Source organism: Hypanus sabinus, chromosome 2, assembly GCF_030144855.1.
Source record: "Hypanus sabinus isolate sHypSab1 chromosome 2, sHypSab1.hap1, whole genome shotgun sequence".
Taxonomy (NCBI): domain Eukaryota; kingdom Metazoa; phylum Chordata; class Chondrichthyes; order Myliobatiformes; family Dasyatidae; genus Hypanus; species Hypanus sabinus.
The window spans coordinates 186,967,161-186,983,865 of record NC_082707.1 but is presented as its reverse complement, the minus strand read 5'-3'; the positions used below and the strand labels follow the sequence as shown (position 1 = coordinate 186,983,865).

At 43.8% G+C, this 16,705-nt stretch overlaps 1 long non-coding RNA gene across 1 annotated transcript in view; it reads right to left on the bottom strand.

The window, feature by feature from the left end:
- Window positions 1-335: 335 nt before the first annotated feature.
- Window positions 336-16,705, bottom strand: part of LOC132389138 (uncharacterized) — a 31,910-nt gene continuing 15,540 nt past the window's right edge. Inside the window, exons 2-3 of the long non-coding RNA XR_009510437.1 lie at window positions 7,814-7,980; window positions 336-1,945 (exon numbers count right to left, since the gene is read on the bottom strand). This is a non-coding gene — a long non-coding RNA (uncharacterized LOC132389138). The remainder of the gene's footprint in view (window positions 1,946-7,813; window positions 7,981-16,705) is intronic.

Here is a 16,705-nt window from a genome sequence, read left to right as displayed (position 1 = left end):
AAAAATAAAACAATACTGAGAATATGAGTTCTAAAAGAGTTCCTGGATGTGAATCTCCAAATCATAGAATCAGATCAGAGTAGAGATGAGTGAAGTTATCCAGGTCAGTTCAGGAGCCTGATGATTGCAGAATGATAACTCTTCCTGACCCTGTTGGTGTGAGACCTACATTTTCTGCACCTTCTGTCCGATTGTAGGAATGAGAAAAGAATCTGGATAGGGAATTTAGGCCCATGCTGTACAAACTGTGTGCATTTCCCCTGGGTGATCTGGCTTCCAACCACGCCCCAGAGAAGTGCAGGATTATATTTAATTTGCCTCTGCAAATTGCCCATAATGTGTAGGTGAAAAGTCGAGTCTGTGGGGGGGGGGGGGTGGGAAGGTGGGGAGGGATGATGGTAATGTGGAGAGGACAGAATGGAATTAATATAAGCAGGTGATGGATGGGCTGAAGGGACTTTTTATGGGCTGCATGATTCGTGACTCCAACTTGTCTTTGGAATGGAAGTTTGTTAACTTGGCTGGACAATTCAAAGTTCAAAGGTCAAAGTAATTATCAAAGTACGTAAATGTCACTATATACCCTGAGATTCATTTTCCTGCGATACTGACAGTTGTCTATTCTCTTCCTGCTGAAGCTCAATTCCTACTTGAATGGTCGTCTACACTGTAAGAGCTAGGAGCATAATTAGGTCATTTGGCCATGGAGTCTGCTCCACCATTTCATTGTGGCTCAACCCTATTCTCTTGCCTTCTTCCTGCAACTTCTCTCACCCTGACTAATCAAGAACCTATCAATCTTTGCCTTAAGTGCACTCGATGACCTGGCCTCCACAGCTGTTTAGCAACAAATTCCACAGATTCATCACTCTCTGGCTAAAGAAATTTCTCATCTCATCTCCATTCTAAACAGATGTTCCTCTATTCTGAGGATGTGTCCTCTGGTCTTAGACTCCCCACTGCAGGAAACATCCACTTTATCGAGGTCTTTCAACACTTGACAGGTTTCAATGAGATCTACCTATACCCCCATTTTTTTCAAATTCCAGTCAGCAGAGGCCCAGAACCATCAAACGCTCCTCATATGATAAGCCTTTCAATCCCTGAATCATTTTCATGAACTTCCTTTGAACCCTCACCAATGTCATCACATCCTTTCTTAAATAAGGAGCCCAACACTGTTTATAGGGCCACTGAGGTCTCACCAGTGCCTTACAAAGACTCGGCATCACATCCCTGCTTTTAAATTCTAGTCCTCTCAAAATGAATGCATCGAGCAGATTCGATGGGCCAAAATGCCTAATTCTGCTCCTAGATCTCATGGTCTTATGGGAACACAAACCAATCCTCATTGATGGATCAGAAGTGGAGAGAGTGAACAATTTCACATTCTTGGGTGTCAAAACCACTGAGGACCTAACCTGGCCACAGCATACTGATGCAGCTATAAATAAAGCAAGACAGTGGCTATATTTCATTAGGAGTTTGAGGAGATTTGGTTTGTCAACTAAAACACTCAACAACTTCTACAAATATACAGTGAAGAGCATTCCAACTGGTTGCCGGAGGGTTTTGACCCGAAACGTTGACTGCTTCTTTCAACGGATGCTGCCCGACCTGCTGAGTTCATCCAGCTTTTTTGTACATCTTGGTTGCATTACCATCTGGTTTGGGAGTGGGGGGGTGGTGGGGTGCTACTGCACAAGATCAAAGTAAGTTGCAGAAACTTGCAAAATTAGTCAGCACCGTTATGGGTTCCAGCCTCTGCATTATCCAAGACATCTTCAAGGAGCAGTGCCTTAGGAAGGCAGCATCCATCATTAAAGATTCCCAGCATCCAGGACATGCCTTTTTCTCACTGTTACTATCAGGGAGGAGGTACAGAAGCCTGAAGGCACACACTCAGTGATTCAGGAACAGCTTCTTCCCCTCTGCCATCCGATTCCTAAATGGACATTGAACCCATGAACTCCACCTCACTACTTTTAATACTGTTATTTTCCACAACTTATTTTAACTGAACTATTTAATAGTTTGAATTAAAAAACTAAATTAAATTAACTATTTAACCCAACTACTTATATATATATAGATACTTAATGTAACTCAGTTTTTTTCCACATATTTATTTAACATGGATTTCATTATTTTGCTGCCATAAAGTTAACAAATCTCGCGACATATGCCAGTGATGTAAAATCTGATTTTGATTTTTAATTGGACATTGTAAACTGTCCTGTGATAAGACTGTGGTTAAATAGGTATGTTGCTGGGTGGTGAGACTCGTGCTGGAACGGCCTGTTCTGTGCCGTATCTCAAATAAAATAAAAGACATGCAGAGCACAGAAACAGGCCCTTCGGTCTAACTTCTCAATACCAATAAGTGGCCCTATTGAATTAGTTCCATTTCAATTCAGATTGAAGATTATTTATCACATGTACATCAAAATAGACAATGAAACGTGCTGCATGCATATCAGAATGAATACAGCCAAAGGTGAGCTGGGGTCAGCCCACAAGTATTGCCCTACTTCTGGCACTAACTTGGAGTACAAGCTGATAGAAGATAAAGAGAGGCAAGACTGTGCAGGCGCCAGTCGAGCGGGAAAAGTTTAAAAAGAAGACCGTCACATCCAGTGGGCAGCAGAGTGAGAGGGCTTTGGCTCAACGGGCTTTAGGCGGTAATGGGACGAGGCGAGGTAGGATTACCTGTGTTAATTGCAGAAAGGAAGTATGTTTTTGAGGCCGGTGTTCTGTGCTCGGTGTCAGATGTAGGAAGTCCTGGAGTCTCCCAGCCTCCTGGACGGCCATATCTGCACCCAGTGTGTCGAGCTGCAGCTCCCAAGGGACCACGTTAGGGAACTGGAGATGCATCTCGATAACCTTCACCTGGTCAGGGGGAGCGAGAAGGTGATAGAAATGAGTTATAGGCAGGCGGTCACACTGGGGCCACGGGAGACAGACAAGTGGGTAACATTCAGGAGAGGAAAGGGGAAGAGTCAGGTACTAGAGAGTACCCCTGTGGCTGTACTCCTTGACAATAAGTACTCCTGGTTGAGTACTGTTGAGGGGGGGACGGCCTACCTGGGGGAAGCAACAGTGGCCATGTCTCTGGCCCTGTAGTTCAGAAGGTTAGGGAAAGGAAGAGGAAGGCAGAAGTGATAGGGGACTCTATAGTTAGAGGGTCAGACAGGAGATTCTGTGGATGCAGGAAAGAAATTCAGACAGTCGTTTGCCTCCCAGGTGCCAGGGTCCGGGATGTTTCAAATTGCATCCACGATATCCTGCAGTGGGAGGGAGAACAGTCAGAGGTCATGGTGTATATTGGTACCAATGACATCAGTAGGAAAAGGGAGGAGGTCCTGAAAACAGATTACAGGGAGTTAGGAAGGAAGTTGAGAAGCAGGACTGCAAAGGTAGACATCTCGGGATTAATGCCTGTGCCATGTGACAGTGAGTATAGGAATAGAATGAGATGGAGGATGAATGTGTAGCTGAGGGATTGGAGCAGGAGGCAGGGATTCAGATTTCTGGATCATTAGGACCTCTTTTGGGGCAGGTGTGACCTGTACAAAAAGGGCGGGTTGCACATGAATCCCGGGGGGACCAATATCCTGGCAGGGAGGTTTGCTAAGGCTACTGGGGAGAGCTTAAACTAGAATTGTTGTGGGGGGAACTGAACTGAAGAGACGGAGGAAGAGGAGGTTGGCTCTCAAATAGAGAAAGCTTGGAGACAGAGCAAGAGGGAGGATAGGCAGGTGATAGAGAAGGGACGCACTCAGACGGACGGTTTGAGATGTGTCCATTTTAATGCAAGGAGTGTTGTGAACAAAATGGATGAGCTTAGAGCGTGGATCAGTACTTGGAGTACTGGTGGCCATTACAGAGACCTGGATGTCTCAGGGACAGGAATGGTTACTTCAAGTGCCAGGTTTTAGATGTTTCAGAAAGGACAGGGAGGGAGGCAAAAGAGGTGGGGGCGTGGTACTGTTGATCAGAGATAGTGTCACGGCTGCAGTAAAGATGGGCGTCATGGAGGGATTATCTATGGAGTCTCTATGGATGGAGGTTGAGAACAGGAAGGGGATCAATAACTTTACTGTTTTTTTATATAGGCCACCCAATAGCAACAGGGATATCAAGGAGCAGATAGGGAAACAGATCCTGGAAAGGTGTATTAATAACAGAGTTGTTGTGAATGGAGATTTTAATCTTCCAAATATCGATTGGCATCTCCCTGGAACAAGGGGCTTAAATGGGGTGAAGTTTGTAAGGTGTGTTCAGGAAGGCTTCTTGACCCTATATGTAGATAAGCCAACAAGAGAAGAGACTGTACTTGATTTGGTATTGGGAAATGAACCTGGTCAGGTGTCAGATCTCTCAGTGGGAGAGCATTTTGGAGATAGTGATCATTATTCTATCTCCTTTACAATAGCATTGGAGAGAGATAGGAACAGACAAGTTAGAAAAGCATTTGATTAGAGTAAGGGGAATTATGAGGCTATCAGGCAGGAACTTGGAAGCTTGAATTGGGAACAGATGTGCTCAGGGTAAGGTACAGAAGAAATGTGGCAAATGTTCAGGGGATATTTGTGTGGAGTTCTGCACAGGTACATTCCAATGAGACAGGGAAGTCATAGCAGGGTACAGGAACCATGGTGTACAAAGGCTGTAGTAAATCTAGTCAAGAAGAAAAAAGCTTACAAAAGGTTCAGAGAGCAATGTAATGTTAGAGATCTAGAAGTTTATAAGGCTAACAGGAAGGAGCTTAAGAAGGAAATTAGGAGAGCCGGAAGGGGCCGTGAGAAGGCCTTGGTGGGCATGATTAAGGAAAACCCCAAGGCATTCTACAAGTATGTGAACAGCATGAGGATAAGGCGTGAAAGAATAGGACCAATCAAGTGTGATAGTTGGAAAGTGTGTATGGAACCAGAGGAAATAGCAGAGGTACTTAATGAATACTTTACTTCAGTATTCACTATGGAAAAGGATCTTGGTGATTGTAGGGATGACTTGCAATGGACTGAAAAGCTTGAGCATGTAGATATTAAGAAAGAGGATGTGCTGGGGCTTTTGGAAAGCATCAAGTTGGATAAGTCTCTGGGACCGGATGGGTTGTACCCCAGGCTACTGTGGGAGGTGTGGGAGGAGATTTCTGAGCATTTGGTGATGATCTTTGCATCATCAATGGGGACAAGAGAGGTTCCAGAGGATTGGAGGTTGCGGATGTTGTTCCCTTATTCAAGAAAGGGAGTAGAGATAGTCCAGGATATTATAGACCAGTGAGTCTTACCTCAGTGGCTGGTAAGTCGATGGAGAAGATCCTGAGAGGCAGGATTTATGAACATTTGGAGAGGTATAATATGATTAGGAATAGTCAGCATGGCTTTCTCAAGGGCAGATCATGCCTTACGAGCCTGATTGAATTTTTTGAGGATGTGACTAAACACATTGATGAAGGAAGAGCAGCAGATGTAGTGTATATGGATTTCAGCAAAGCAGTTGATAAGCTACCCCCTGCAAGGTTTATTGAGAAAGTAAGGAGGCATGGGATCCAAGGGGACATTGCTTTGTGGATCCAGAACTGGCTTGCCCATGGAAGGCAAAGACTGGTTGTAGACAGGTCATATTCTATATGGGGGCCGGTGACCAGTGGTGTGCCTCAGGGACCTGTTCTGAAACCCTTACTCTTAATGATTTTTTTAGTGACCTGGATGAGGAAGTGGAGGGATGGGTTAGTAAGTTTGCTGATGACACAAAGGTTGGAGGTGTTGTGGATAGTGTGGAGAGCTGTCAGAGGTTACAGCAGGACGTTGATAGGATGCAAAACTGGGCTGAGAAGTAGCAGATGGAGTTCAACCCAGATAAGTGTGAAGTGGTTCATTTTGGTAGGTCAAATATAATGGCAGAATATAGTGTTAGTGGTAAGACTCTTGGCAGTGTGGAGGATCAGAGGGATCTTGTGGTCCAAGTCCATAGGACACTCAAAGCAGCTGCGCGGGTTGACTCTGTGGTTAAGAAGGCATACGGTGTATTGGCCTTCATCAATCATGGAATTGAATTTAGGAGCCAAGAGGTAATGTTGCAGCTATATAGGACCCTTCTCAGACCCCACTTGGAGTACTGTGCTCAGTTTTGGTCACCTCACTACAGGAAGGATGTGGAAACCATAGAAAGGGTGCAGAGGTGATTTACAAGGATGGTGCCTGGATTGGGGAACATGCCTTATGAAGACAGGTTGAGTGAACTCAGCCTTTTCTCCTTGGAGTGACAGAGGATGAGAGGTGACCTGATAGAGGTGTATAAGATGATGAGAGGCATTGATTGTGTGGATAGTTAGAGGCTTTTTTCCAGGTCTGAAATCGCTACCACAAGAGGGCACAGGTTTAAGTTGCTTGGGAATAGGTACAGAGGAGATGTCTGAGGATAAGTTTTTTACTCAGAGAGTGGTAAGTGCATGGAATGGGCTGCCGGCAACAGTGATGGAGGTGGATACGATAGGGTCTTTTAAGAGACTTTTGGATAGGTACATGGAGTTTAAAATAATAGAGGCCTATGGGTGACCCTGGTAATTTCTAAGGTAGGGACATGTTCGGCACAACTTTGTGGGCCGAAGGGCCTGTATTGTGTTCTAGGTTTTCTATGGTTCTATGTTTCTAAGAAAGGTGAGACCAGGTGAGAGGGAAGTTGGCTGGGTGTGGGAGGGGGGGGGCAATGATGTAATAAGCTGCGAGAGGATAGGTTAAAGAGGTAAAGGCTGTAAGAAAAAAGGAATCTAATAGGACACCATAGAAGAAAGGAAAGGAGGTAGGGAACGAGAGAAAGGTGATGTTCCAGTGAGGGGGAGAGGGTAACAGGAATGGGGAATGGAAAAAGAAAGAAGGGGGAGGGATTCCCAGAAGTTAGAGAAATTGATGTTCATGCCATCAGGTTGGAGTCTTACCCAGTTGGAATGTGAGGTGTTTCTCTTCCAGCCTGAGCTTGGCTTCATCATGGCCATAGGAGAGGCTATGGACAGATATTCAGAATGAAAATGGGAAGCTGAATTGAAATAGGAAGTCCCCTGGAGATACTGCCTTTTGTGGAAGACAGACTGAAGGCACCTTTCAACTCGATTTTCAATCTCCCTCATCTATAAAAATTTGCCACCACCCCTGATTTAGCCAACAACAGTAGTGTCATCAGCAAACTTAAGTACAGCATTGGAACACGATTGTAAGTATAAAGTGAGTAGAGCGGGGGATAAGTACACAGCCCTGTGTGGCACTAGTGCTGGCAGTGAGTGTGGAGGAGATGTTGTTGCCAATCCATACTGCTAACCAATTCTGCATTGTCCTCTGGAACAGGAAGCCCAGAAGCCTGACCCAGTCTGGCCCATATGACTAATCCCACATCAACAAGTGTGAACAACCAGGAACAGAACAACAGGCATCTTGTGTAGTAAATGGTGGCCTTTGTTCAGATAGTGATTCAGATTTATTTATCACATGTACATGGAAACATACAGTGAAATGCATAATTCGTGTTAAACAACCAGCACAACCTGGGGTCACCACACATTTCAGCACCAACATAGCATGCTCACAATGCTCAGCAAAACAACACAGACCACAAAAAGCAACAAAACAACAACAACAAAACTGCCTATCCTCCTCCCATCCATTCAAACCCTCCCAACGACAGACACACACAAACACACACACACACACACACACACACACACACACACACACACACACACACACACACACACACACACACACACACACACACACACACACACACACCTCGTCCAACTCCAGGACATGCTTACGGATCTCCAGTTTCTAGTCTCCGAGCTTTGCCATCATCTTCCAGACTTCCAATCGACTTTTGAGCTTCAATCTTTGGTATTGGTTTTTCCCTTGGACTAGCTGATGACGGGACTCCGAACTCCAGGCCCAAAGTCCGGGCTTGCCGACTGTCCAGCTTTCATGCCTCCTGTTCACAAGGACATCACAAGAATAAAACTTGCATCAATGTTACTGGTCTTATCCCAGCTGGGCTAGAGTTAAAGTCATATATCAAGGGTACAGAGAGGTGAATAATCAACGTAGTACGAATGAGTGAGGGTAGTCAGTCATATATCAAAGCTCCATAAAACAAAGAAGCATTTTTTAAGAGGGTTTTAAAGATGCCCCACAAAAGGGAAAATCTGTTTCAACAGACAGGAGTGCGAATAACCAGAGGACAAAAATTTAAAATAACTGGCCAAAAAAAATCTCGAGGGAGAATATGAGAATAATTTTTATGCAGTAAGTTGTTATGATTTATAATTCATTGCCTGCAGGTCCCATGAAAGTAGAGTCAATTGTAATTCTAAAATGGAATTGGACATATACTTGGAAATGGAAAACATTTCCAAGGCTACAGGGAAAGGGCAGAATAGAGGGATAATTGGACAGTTCTTTCAAAGAGCTGGTACAGGCCTAACAAGTGACTGGCCTCCCCCATGCCTAACTTGACATGAGCAAGATTGTGAATGGGAAGTATAAAATTAATTCACGGCACCTTTGGAATGAGCTGCCAAAGGAAGTGACTGAGGTAGGTAAATTAACAACACTTAAGAGACAGTTGTGTATGTACATGAATGGGAAAGGTTTTGAGGGATATTGGCTAACCACAGGCCAATGGGACTTGCTTAGATGGACACATTGGTCGCCATGGAGCAGTTGTTTCCTTCTGTACGACTCTACGCTGGATTTCAGAAAGGCCTTTCCCAGGTCCCACATGGGAAGCTGGTCAGAAATATAGAATGGAGAGGAACCGGTTGGATACAAAAGGTAATTGTTTTGTTTATGTAACAGGAGCTATTCAGCCCATTGGAGTCCATTGAACAACCCCCATCAGTCCTGTTACCCAACATATTTCCCTGTATCCTACCCACCTTCATGTACCCATCGACCCCCTGACTCTCCTCCCGCCCATCCACACTGGCCTGTTAACCTGTCAGCCAGTATCCCTCAAAGACACATGTGGAAAGTAGAGAACCCAGGGAAAGCCCATAGCAACACATTGGAGGAACTCAGCAAGCTGGCCAGTATCTATGAATGGGAATGGACAGTCGGCAGCTTAGCCAAGACCCTTCATTGGAAATGGAAAGGAAGGGGGCAAGAGCCAGAATAAGAAGGTGGGGGGAGGAAGGGAAAGAGTTGGCAGGTGATAGTGAGCAGCAGTAACTACAGAGGAGGAACAGTGAGTGAGGGTTTCACCAAACTTTTACTGAACAGAAGATTTAAACATACAGATTTGTGCTAATGAGTGTTAGCATTATGTTGGTGCTGAAAGCGTGGTGACACTTCCAGGCTGCCGCCAGCACCTCGCAAACGTGACAGAAATTATGCTTTTTACTACGTTCGATGCTTCAATATATATGTGACAAATAAAGCTAATCTTTAAGGACCCTCACCACCCAGGAAATGCCCTTTTGTTATTACCACCATCGGGGAGAAGGTGGCCTGAAGATCCACACTCAGTGATCCAGAAACAGCTTCTCCACCTCTGCTATCAGATTTCTGAGCAGTCCGTGAACCCATAAACATTTGTTCCCTATTCCTTTGTCCCACTTTTTTTTAACCACAAATTTTTATGCACCGCACTGTACTGCTGCCACAAAACAACAAATTCCACAACATATGTCGGTGATAATAAACCTGGTTCCGGTTCAGTTTCTCACAGGATGATGTCATATGGTTTTGTGGTGTGGACGCTCCCTGGTGGCTCAGCAAGTACTTCAGTCATCCATCCCATCTCTCTACTGCAAGAAAATAAACCTCAGGGTAGTATATGGTGACATATACGTATTTCGTTAATAAATTTACTTTGAACTTTGATTATCTCTCTGCAGTTTGCAGAAATTGCTCTTTCGCAGTTCCTAGTAATGGACCAGCAAGTGTACTTCATGAGTAGAGAAGTACTTGGAATGATCTGGCATTGCTCTTCCACCCAGCCTTTGTTCAACTCCTCAATTTCAACCTTTCCACCGTACAAAGCAGTCCCTGTGTCTCGCTATGTACTGACATCCTTCAGTCCTGTGACGGCTGAAGTCAGTCTGCGCAGTCCTGCTTCAGGATGACAGATCAGTCCTGTGAACAAGATATCATTCTGAGCAAAACAGTCCATCAAGCAAAAGACAGGGTCAGAGTTGCACATTCTGTAAGCTCCACAGTTTGATTGCCAGTGTTTCTTTGTGATTTACTATGCTATAGTTGAGTCATAGAGTCACAGAACACTACAGCACAGAAACAGGCCCTTCAGCCCAATTAATCTGTGCTGAACCAGTAATCTGCTTAGTCCTGTTGACTTGCACCTAGATAGTAGCCTTCCATAACCCTCCCATCCAAGTGCCTATCTAGATTTCTCCTAAATCGAACCCACACCCTTTACTCCTACTGGCAGCTCATTCCACACTCTCATCACTCTCTGAGTGAAGAAGTTTCCCTCATGTTCCCCTTAAGCAGTTCATCTTTCACTCTTAAGCCATGACCTCAAGTTGTAGTTTCACCCAACCTCAGTGGAAAATGTCTGTTTGCATTTACCCTATCTATCTCCCTCAGAATTTTGTATACCTCTATCAAACCTCCCCTCAGTCTTCTAGGTTCTATGGAATGAAGTCCTAACCTATTCATCCTTTCCCTATAATTCAGGTCTTCAAGTCCTGGCAACAGCCTTGAAAAATCTTTCTAGACTGTTTCAATCTTATTTACATCTCTCCTGTAGGTAGGTGACCAAAACTGCACACAATGTTCCAAATTAGGCCTCACCAATATCTAATACAATTTAACCTTAAATTCCATATACAATACATTAAATTATAAAGGCCCCTATGCCAAAAGCTTTTTTTATGACCTTATCTACATACCTGTGATGCCACTTTCAATGAATTATGGACCTGTATTCCCAGACCCCTATGTTCTACCACACTGCTCAGTCTCCTACCACTTACCACCCACCCTGGTTGTTCCTCCCAAAATTCAACACCTCACAGTTGTCTGCATTGAATTCTATCTGATATTTTTTAGCCCATTTTCCCAATTGGTCCAGATTCCACTGCAAGCTTTGGTAGTCTTCCTTGCTGTAAACTGCATCCCCAATCTTGGTGCGAACTGCAAATTTATTGAATCATTTTACCACATTATCATCCAGATTGTTGGTATAGATGACAAAAACCAGACCCAGCACTGATCCCTGTGGCACAACAGTAGCTAAAAGCCTCCAGTCAGAAAGGCAACCATCGACAATCACTCTTTGTCATCTCCTGTGAAGCCAATGTCTAATTCAATTTACTGCCTTAGCTTGAATATCAAGCAACTGCACCTTCTCGACCAACATCTCATGTGGGACCTTGTCAAAGGACTTGCTAAAGTCATTGTAGACAACATCCATTGCCTTGCCTTCGTCAGTTTCCCCGGTAACTTACTCATTAAAATCTCTATATGATTGGTTAGGCACAACTTATCATGCACAAAGCCATGTTGACAATCCAGAATCAGTCCCTGTCTATACAAATACTTACATATCCAGTCCATTAGAATACTCTCCAATAACTTACTGGTGTCAGGCTTACTGGCCTATAATTTCCTGGCTTGTACTTCGAGCTTTTTTTTTAACAACAGAACAACATTAGACATCCTCCAAGCCTCCAGCAGCTCATCTGTGGCTAAAAATGTTTTAAACATCTCTTGATGCAATTCAATTCAATGTTTTAAACATCTCTTGCTGCAATTCCTGCATTAGGCTCACACAGGATGAGAGGTAATACCTTTTTAAGGTCTGGTGATTTATTCACCCTCATTTTCTTCAAGACATCTAACATGCCTTCCTCTGTAATCTGTACAGGGTCCATGAACTCACTGCTGCTATGCCTCGCTTCTAAAGACTGCTTCCATCTCCCAGGTGTATACAGATGCAAAAAATCTATTTAAGGCCTCCCCCATCTCTTTCAGCCACACACACACACACAGATGACCACACTGATCTTCTAAAGGACAAAGTTTGTCCCTTACTATCCTTTTGTTCTTAATATATTTGTAGAATCCATCGGGATTGTTCTTCAACTTGTCTACCAGAGCAATCTCATGTCTTCTTTTGGCCCTTCTGATTTCCCCCTTAAGTGTTCTCTTGCATTTCTTATGCTTCTGAAGTACCTCATTTGTTCCTATCTGCCTATACCTGCTGTGTTCCTCCTTCTTCTGCTTAACCAAGGCCTCGATATCTCTCAAAACACAAGGTTCCCTCAACCTGTTATTCCTGCCTTCTATTCTGACAGAACATACAAACTCTGTACTGTATTCTCAAAATTTCACTGTTGAAGGCTTCTCATTTACCAACTACACCCTTACCGGAAAACAACGCATCCCCATCCCAATCCGCACTTGCCAGATCCTTTCTAATGACATCAAAATTGGCCTTTCTCCAATTTAGAATCTCAACCTGAGGACCAGACCTATCCTTATCCATAATTACCTTGAAACTAATGGCATTATGGTCACTAGGTGAAAAGTGTTCCCCAACACAAACCTCTGTCACCTGCCCTGTCTCATTCCCTAGTAGGAGATCTAGTATCATACCCTCTCTAGCTGGGACCTCAATATACTGATTAAGGAAACTTAACTGAACACAGCCGACAAAGTCTTTCCCATCCAGCCCTTTTACAGTATTGGAGTTGCAGTCAATATGTGGAAAGTTAATATCATCAACTATCTCAATCTTATGTTTCTGGCAACAGTCTGTGATCTCTAAATCAGGAGTTCACACCCTGGGGTCCATGGACCCCTCATTAATACTAGGGGTCCATAAAAAAGGTTGGAAAACCCTGCCCTAAATCCTACGACTGTTGGATGATCTATAATATAATCCCATTAACATGGTCATACCTTTCTTATTCCTCATCTACCCATAATGCCTCACTAGATGAGCTCCAGACTGTCCTGGCTGAGCACTGCCATGACATTTTCCCTGACTAGTAATGCCTCCCTTCCCCTTTTAATACCTTCTTCTCTATCATGTCTAAAATAGTGGACCATTGGCTCATTGAGCTGCCAGTCCTGTCCCTCCTGCAACCAAATCTTACTAATGGTAACAATATCATAATTCCTTGTGTTGATCCGTGCCCTGAGCTCATATGCCTTTCCTGTAACACTTCTTGCATTGAAGTATACATAGCTCAGAATATTAGTCCACCATGCTCAACCTTTTGATTCCTGACTTTGCATGTAGGCTTAACATCTGTCTCCACAACCTCTCTACTATCTGTTTTGGTGCTCTGATTTTCATTCCCCTGCAACTCAAGTTTAACACCCCTGGTGCAGCACTAGCCAACCTTCTTGCTATATTTGTCCTGCTCTAGTTCAGGTGCAAACCTTCCACACCTTCCCTTGAAGACAGCCCAATGATCAAGAAATCTGAAGCTCTCTCATCTGCACATTTCCTTAAACATGTGTTAAGCTGATCTTCCTACTTCTGACCTCACTAGCACATGGCATGGATGGAAATCTAGATATAACAACCCTGAGGGTCCCATCCATTAACTTAGCACCTAACTCCCTGAACTCACTTTGCAAGATGTTGTTACCTCTCCTACCCAATTCATTGTTACTGATGTGGACCACAACTTCTGGCTGTTCCCCTTCCCTCTTAAGAATGCTATGGACATGATCTGAAATGTCCCTGACTCTAGGAACATACCATCTGAGAATTCTTGTCCACAAAACTTCCTTTCTGTTCCCCTAAGCAATGAATCCCCTATCACTACAGCTTGTCTCTTCTCCAATTCTCTTCTGAACCACAGAGCAAGATTCAGTTCCGGGGACCTGACCACTGTGATTTTCCTTTGCTGGCTCAACCCCCCAACAGTATCCAAGGGGGTATGCCTGTTGTTGAGGGAAATTGACACAGTGATACTCTGCATTGGCTGCCTATCCCCTCTCCCCTTCCTGATTGCCACACAGTTATCTGTGTCCTACACCTTGGGTATAACAACCTCCCTGTATATCCTATCTATCAACCCCTTAGTCTCCTGAATGATCTAAACTTCATCCACTTCCAGTTTTAACTGCTCAACATGGTCTGTGAGCAGCTCCAGCTGGATGCACCTCTTGCACCTCTGAAACACTGGAGGTCTCCCGGCCTTTCCACATCCTGCAAGAGGAGCATTCCACTACCCAGCCTGACACCCCCACTGCTTCAAGTGTACAATAAGAAATAAAGAAATAACAAATAATGAAAAGAAATCTACCTGTGGCCTATGCCTCTCCTGGCTAAAGCCTCGATGAGCCAATCCTCAACTCTCCACTCAAACACTGGACCACTCACACCATGGCCACTCCACTTAAACATAACCTCTTTTTATTGAATCTTGCCAGCTGCCTAATTATGCACAATCAAATGTCTTCTCGGGAACTGTGGTGCACAATATGTGCCGACTGCCCCGTTTACTTCTTTTTAATCTTTCTCCCTCTACACAATCCAATGTCTCTTAGTCATTAGAAGTATTCAGAACCTATTGATTCATGTTGGCAGTACCTTACCTGTTCTGCTGTCCTGTACTTTTTCAAAGCAGCAGAACTGTAGCACTTGTATGTGAGGTGGCACAGTAGCATAGCAGTGGGCGTAATGCTATTAAATCAGTAGTGATGAGTGACTGGGTTTCAATTCCCATCACAGTCTGTAAGAAGATTGTACATTCTCCACAATGGTTTCATCCAGCTGCTCCAGTTTATTCCCACATTCCAAAGACATTTAGGTTAGCATCATTAAAATGGGGGCATGCAATGTTCAGCCCAGAAGCATAGTGACACTTGTAGGCTGCCCCAGCACAATCCTTGGACTGTGTTGGTCCTTGATGCCAATGACACATTTCACTGTAAGTTTCGATGTACAAAATTCAAAGTAAACTTATCAAAGTATGTATGTCACCATATGCTATCCTGAGATTTATTTTCTTCTAGACATTCATAGTAGAACAAAGAAATATAATAGAATCAATGAAAAACTACACACAGCATCTGACAATCAACCAACGTGCAAAAGGAGCCAATCTGAGCAAATACAAAAAAAAACTAAATAAATAACTGAAGGGTCTCAGCCTGAAATGTCTACTGTACTCTTTTACATAGATGCTGCCTGGCCTGCTGAGATCCTCCAGCATTTTGTGCTTGGATTTCCAGCATCTGCAGATTTTCTCTTGTTACTAAATAAATAATACTGAGAACATCAGTTGTAGAGTCCTTGAAAGTAGGTCCAGAGGTTGTGGAATCGGTTCAGAGCTGAGGTGAGTGAAGTTATCCATACAGGTTCGGGAACATGATAATTGAAAAGTATTAACTGTTTCCAAAGGTGGTTATGTGACACCTCCTTCCCAGTAGCAGAAGCAAGGAGAGAGCGTGGCTTGGTTTCTGGGGGTCCCACGATATAACCAATCAGGATACTTTCCACTGAGTGACTGTAGAAGTTTGTCAACATTTTAGATGACATGCTAAATCTGCACAAATGTGATAAAAAAATTAATCTAATCTAAAACTTTTCAAGTGTTTTCTGAGTTGCTTTTTTAAAAGCTTCTGTGAATTTAAATGGCAACATAACAACAGCTCATCCGTACCACAGGACACAAAGAGTAGGAGGAACTCAGCAGGTCAGGCAACACTGAAGGAAGAAAATGAATAGTTGATGTTTTGGGTCAAGACACTTCATCAGAACTGGAAAGGAAGAGTGAGAAAGCTGGTATGGTATCTAGATTGCAACGAAATACTTGCTAATTTCCTTCTTTCTTTTCTATGCTGATGAAGGGTTACAGGTGTCAACTGTCCATATTCCCTCCACAGATGCTACCTGACTTTCTGAGTTCCTACAGCATTTTGTGTGTTGTTCCAGCTTCCAGCACCTTGTATCTCCAACTTGTATTTACACTGGGCTTTTGACATGGAATATCCAAAGGCACAGGCCAGAACCCTTATCAAATGAATTTCTTTCCTGCTGTCCTGATAAGGGTCTCAGCCTGAAATTTCGACTGCTTATTCTCCTCCATAGATGCTGCCTGACCTGCTGAGTTTCTCCAACCTTTTGTGTGTGTTACTCTGGATTTCCAGCATCTGCAGAATCTCTTGTGTTCACTCCTGCTGTGCCAAATGAGATTTTTTTTTCATTCATGTACAGGAGTAAACTCACAGGATCCTGAGAATAGAAGAGTTAACTTGTGAGGGGCCCCTAATGGTTCTGAGCCTGTACTTGCTGGGGTTTATAAAAATGAGGAGTTATCTCATTGAAACATGCAGAATATTGAAAGGCCCGGATACAGTAGACAGGGAGAGGGTGTTTCCAATAGTGGGAGAGTCTAGGACCAGAAGGCACAGCCTCAGAATAGAAGGTTGTCCCTTTAGAACAGAGTTGAGGATGAATTTCTTTAGCCAGATGGTGATGAATCTGTAGAATTCATTGCCACAGATGACTGTGGAGGCCAAGTCATTAGGTATATTTAAAGCGGAGGGTTTTAGGCTCTTGGTTAATCAGGGCATCAAAGGTTACAGAAAGACGTCAGGTGAACGGGGTTGAGAGGGATAATAAATGAGCCATGATGGAATGGCAGGGCAGACTCAATGGGCCGCAACCCCTAATGTTTCTCTGTGTAAGGCCACCATTTATTGCCTGTCCCTAATTGTCCTCAATCAAG